This window comes from Neofelis nebulosa, chromosome 17 (assembly GCF_028018385.1).
Source record: "Neofelis nebulosa isolate mNeoNeb1 chromosome 17, mNeoNeb1.pri, whole genome shotgun sequence".
In the NCBI taxonomy this organism is placed as follows: Eukaryota; Metazoa; Chordata; class Mammalia; order Carnivora; family Felidae; genus Neofelis; species Neofelis nebulosa.
The window spans coordinates 7,879,918-7,885,917 of record NC_080798.1 but is presented as its reverse complement, the minus strand read 5'-3'; positions in this window follow the sequence as shown (position 1 = coordinate 7,885,917).

Sequence of the window (6,000 nt, the reverse complement as noted above, 5' to 3'; positions counted from 1 at the left end):
TCTGCCCGCAGGCTTCATCTCCAGGATGCCTGCCAGGCCACCCTTCGTCTGGGTCACCAATCCCTTGCTCTGCCCCGCTCCCCTTCCTGGTCTCTATACCTTTCATGTTTCTACGCTCTGTTCCTGTCTCCACCCCCTTTGTCTCGGTCCCTCTGTCACCATCCTTTCTGCCTCTGTTTCTTCATCTGTCAGTGTCCTGGAGTGTGCTTTGTTACTCGCACCGTGGTACTGTCACGGCTATCGCTATGCTCTCTGCGTTTGTGCACCGTTGCGGTTCCCTCGGTCTCTGTCTCCTCTGTCTCTGTCTCCTCTGTCTCTGACTCCTCCGGCCCTGTCCCCTCCCATTCTGAATCCTCCAACGCTGCCCCCCCACTCTGCGTCCATTTCCTCGATTTCCGTCATGGGCCCCTCTCTGCCTCCGAAGCCTCCAGCTCTGTCTCTGTCACCTCCATTCTGTTCCCTCTATTACTCGGCCACTTTCCGTTTTCTCTCTGTCCCCTCCGTGTACTGGTGTGCGCCTTATCTAAGATTGTTTCCTGTATCTCCAGCGTTGTTGTCTTGATCTCTGCCCCCTCTGCCTGCAGGTGTTCTCTCTTTGCCTCTGTCACTGTGGCCTCCAACTTTGGCTCCGGCCCCTTCTCTATTTTTGTCACTTGTCCCTATCTTACTTCTGTCTGTTATCTCTGTCTTTTCTCTCTCTCTCTCTCTGTCGCTGTCCTCTGTCTCTGTCGCCTGAATGTGTCTTCCCTGTCTCTATGATTGTCACCTTCTCCATATCTGCCACTGTCCCCCTTATCTCTTCCCTCTCCATCACTGTCCCTTTGGTCTTTGTCCCTTCTGTCACTGTCCTCTCTCTCTCTCCCTGACACCGTTCTCTGTCTCTATTACTGTCCTCTTGGTCTCTCTCTTCTTTCTTAGGCTCCCTGGTCTCTGTGCAGACCCCCCCGGGGGTCTTGTCTCTGTTCCCCTCTCGGCCTCTGATCTGGCTCCGTCTCCAACACCTCTACAGCTTTCGCCGCTGTCTGTCCGACTTGCCCCTTTGCCCCTGACGACCCCTTGGTGTGATGCCACTTCTGAGGCGGTCCCCTCTGTTGTCTTCCCTAACTCTGTCCTTCTCTGCGGCCGTCCTCGGACCCTGCCTGTGAGACCACGGGCTCTACCTCGGCTCTGTAACAACCTCCTCCACGCATCCTGATCGTGGTCGGGGGCTCCCCTCGCCGCCTCGCCGTCACTTCCGGCCTCCCCCTCACTTTCTAACACCTTTGCTTCGTCTTCTGCTCACGTGGGTTTGCGGGTGTGGCAGGTCTCTGTCCCTTTAGGGCTCCGTTCCTTCCGGCCCGTCTCTGGCCGTCTCTCCCTTCGGGGCGCTGACCCTCATCAAGGAATTTTATGGGGCCACATCCCCTCCCGGGTCTTTTCTGGCGCAAAGGAGCCCACCTCGGTCCACCTGCCTGGCCTCACCCTGGCCGTCACCCTCGCGCCTCTCGCCTCATGCCGCGCCTCCAGCCCTTTCCCGCCCTTTAAGCCTCCGCGCGCTAGGAAAAAAAAAGGAAAAAGAAACAAACGCGAGCGCATGCGCACCCACCGACGCACTGGGCGGGGCGGGGGTGGGGGGAGAGCGCGCGACCTGCAGGCGGGCTCGCGGGAGCTCGCGCGAACTCGCGCCCGTGCTCACGCGCTCCACGGGCCTGCTCGGCAACTGGTGACGTCACGGGGGCGCTGTCCCGCTCTGTGGGCTGCCTTCAACCAGCACGCGCTTGCTGGAGCAAGTGGCCAAGCGTTGCCAAGCGCCAGGTGGCGCTCAGTGCCTGAGCTCACCAACTCTGCAAACCCTGTGGAGACTCGTGTCGTCATGGCAACTCTGCCCCATCTAATTGGATACCTGCACTATTTCGTTGGATCCGCACCTCTGATTGGATGCCTGTATCTCGTTGGCTGCCGGGGAATTTTTATCTTCCCTTCCCCTCAGCATTTCTCTCTCTCGGCCGGGGTTTTTCCCACCAGGCACTGGCAACGTGGAGACGGAAGGTGACTTGAGGCACCAGGGGGCGTGAGGTTTATGGCACCCGGCCGGAGTCAGCGGACCAGATTGGCTCTCTCAGACACAGACTCCCTTTGCCCGCCAGAGGGCGCCACGGTGCGCCGGGTCCTTGGAGGCCTTGGTGACTGGCGACGTCACAAGTGAGCCACTCTTGATTGGCTACCTCTCTCCACCAGCCAAGTGGAAAAGGCAGGCCTGGAGAACTCTATCAGAGGGGAAAGAGAGCAACTGTGTGCCTAGGAATAATGAATGACCTTGGCCTCAAATACTTAAGTACACAAAGGGAATTCACCTTTATTTTGTCTTCTAGTCTCTAATAATCACACCCAGACATGCAAGCTGTTATTAGCGTCGACACCTACTGCAGCTATGGACCCGTAAAGCGGACACCTGTTGTTTTTCTCAGCTGATACCCACGATTTGAAAAATTGCCTTTTTATTTTTATTAAAAAAAAATTTTTTTAAACATTTATTTATTTTTGAGACAGAGAGAGACAGAGCATGAACAGGGGAGGGGCAGAGAGAGAGGGAGACACAGAATCTGAAACAGGCTCCAGGCTCTGAGCTGTCAGCACAGAGCCCGACGCCGCGGGGCTCGAACTCACGGACCGCAAGATCGTGACCTGAGCCGAAGTCGGCCGCTTAACCGACGGAGCCACCCAGGTGCCCCTAATTGCCTTTTTAAAAAGTAGTTTTAGGTTTACAGAAAAAAATGGAACGAAAAGTACAGAGCTCTCATTTACCATTAGAGGGGACCATATACCATATGGTCCTAATTCCCTCCACCCTCTTACGCCTATCCTTAATTCCCTCTGTTATTAACATCATTCATTAGTGTGGTACATTTGTTACAATCGAAGGACAGTAGTGTATGAGGCCACTTATATGAGATATCTAGAGTAGTCACATTTAAAATTTCTTTTTTAACATTTATTTATTTTTGAGACAGAGAGAGACAGAGCATGAACGGGGGAGGGGCAGAGAGAGAGGGAGACACAGAATCGGAAGCAGGCTCCACGCTCCGAGCCATCAGCCCAGAGCCGGATGTGGGGCTCGAACTCACCGACCGCGAGATCGTGACCTGAGCTGAAATCGGACGCTTAACCGACTGAGCCACCCAGGCACCCCTAGAGCAGTCACATTTAGAGAGACAGAAAGTAGGATGGCAAATGGTGCCAGGGGCTGGGAGGAGGAGGATTGGGAAGTTATCGTTTCATGGGTATAAAGCTTCCATTCTGCAAGGTAAAAAGAGTTATGGAAAGGGGTGCCTGGGTGGCTCAGTTGGTTGAGCCGCTGACTCTTGATTTCAGCTCAACTCATGATCCCAGGGTCATGGGATTGAGCCCTGCTGCAGAGCACTGCCCCTCTCCCCCTCTGTCCCTCCCCCTCACTGTGCTCTTTGTCTCTTAAATTTAAAAAAAATGGAGATTGGTTGCACAACAACGTGAATGTACGTGACACTAATAAGCTGCTCACTTACAGGACAGTTCTGGGGCACCTGGGTGACTCAGCGGGTTGGGCATCCAACTCTTGATTTCAGCTCATTGTCCCAGGGTCATGGGATCGAGCCCTGTGTCAGGCTCTGTGCTGAGTGTGGAGCCTGCTTGGGATTCTCTTTCTCTCTCTTTCTCTCCCCCTCTGTCCCTCTCCCCGACTCATGTTCCCTCACTAAAATGATGATAATAAAAAAGAAGCAGAACAGTTCTGTGATCCCCAAATGTTCCTTTGTGTCAGTGTGTAATCAGTCTCCCACCCCCACTCCCTCAGCCCCAGGCAATCCTGATCGATTTCTGTCCCTATAGATTAGTGCTCCCTTGTCTGCAATTTCACATAAATGGAGTCACGCTGTTTGTACTCTTTTGTGTCTGGTTTTTTTTTCACAAGACATACTGGTTTTGAGATTTATCCACTACACGTATCAGTAGGTAGTTCTTTCCACTGCTGAGTAGCCTTCCATCCTGTGGACATACAATTTGTTGATCCATTCCTGTAGATAGACATTTCTATTGTTCCCAGTGTTCCAGACTGGGGCTATTATGAATAAGGTGGCTGTGAATATTTGTGGGGACATAGGCTTTTACTTCTCATGGGTAAATACTCAGGAGTGAGATTGCTGAGTCACATGGTAAGTTTGTATTAACTTAAAAAAAATTTTTTTTAATGTTTATTTATTTTTGACAGAGATACAGAGCACAAGTAGGGGAGGGGCAGAGAGAGAGGGAGACACAGAAGCCGAAGCAGGCTCCAGGCTCTGAGCTGTCAGCACAGAGCCCGACATGGGGCTGGAACTCACAAACTGTGAGATCATGACCTGAGCCGAAGCCGGACGCTCAACCGACTGAGCCACCCTGGCGCCCCTGTGTTAACTTTATAAGAAACTGATAGGGGCACCTGGGTGGCTCAGTCGGTTGAGCGTCTGACTTCGGCTCAGGTCATGATCTCATGGTCCGTGAGTTTGAGCCCCATATCAGATGCTGTGCTGACAGCCCAGAGCCTGGAGCCTGCTTCAGATTCTGTGTCTCCCTCTCTTTCTGTCCCTCCCCTGCTCGTGCTCTGTCTCTCTCTCAAAAATGAATAAAAATTTAAAAATTAAAAAAAAAAAGTGATCCCTGAGTCCAATGATTGGTGTCCTTATAAGAGAAGGGCAGAAGGGTACCTGGGCAGCTCAGTCAGTTAAGCCTCCAATGCTGGCGTGGCTCGGGTCATGATATCATGGTTTGTGAGTTTGGGCCCCTGCATGGGGCTCTCTGCTGTTGGCACAGAGACTGCTTCGGATCCTCTGTCTCTGTCTCTCTCTCTCTCTGCTCCTTCCCTCCTTCCCTGTGCTCTCTCTCTCAAAAATAAATAAACATTAAAAGAGAGAGAGAGAGAGAGGGAGGGAGAGGAGAGTAGGTGATGGGCATCGAAGAGGGCATCTTTTGGGATGAGCACTGGGTGTTGCATGGAAACCAATTTGACAATAAATTTCATATATTAAAAAAAAGAGAGAGAGAGAGAAGGGCAGGAAAAAAAAAGACACAGGAACAATTAAAACCAAGTTATACCTTTTCAAAGCAAACTGGTGAAAAAAACTGTCCTGTTTACACTTTCCTGCACTGAAACATCTTGCTGCCTTCTGGGACAGCTGACACTCATATATGAAGTCAGTCAGTGTTAAAATGATTATGGGGACGCCTGGGTGGCTTAGTTGGTCGAGCACCCAACCCTCGATTTTGGCTCATGTCATGATCCCAGGGTTGTGGAATCGAGCCCCGAGTTGGGCCCCACGCTCAGTATGGAGCCTGCTTAAAATTCTCTCCCCTCCCTCTGTTCCTCTCCCCTGCTCTCTCTCAAATAAAAAAATTAAATATTGTAAAAATAATAAAATAAAATGAAGCTTCTTAATGCACAGATATATTCTAATAATATATGATAATTATTAGCAAGTATAATCATCATTATCAATGTTAATAGCTAACATTCAGGTCACATCCAATGTGTGCTAAATGCTGTACAGCCTTTCATTTAATCTGTGTAACATTCTTTTATTTTTTTTAACGTTTATTTATTTTTGAGAGAGCACAAGCGGAAGGGGGTAGAGAGAGAGGCAGACAGAGGATCCAAAGCGGGCTCTGTGCTGAGAGCAGAGAGCCTGATGCAGGGCTCGAACTCACTAACAGGTGAGATAATGACCTGTGCTGAAGTCAGAGGCCCAACCAACTGAGGCACTCAGGCGCGCAATCCCTGTAACATTCTTGGGAAGTAGGCATTATCACTTTCTCCATCTTACAGTTAAAGAAATTGAGACATTGAGAGGTTAGACACTTTGCCCAAAGTCGCAGAGCTAATAGGCGTGGAGGAGGGATTTGAATCGAGGTCGTCTGACTTCCGAGCTCACTTGGGTACCAGACAAACTCTTGTGGAAGATACTGGCATCATCACAGATTGCAAGAAAAGTAAACTAGCAGCACGCCCAAGAA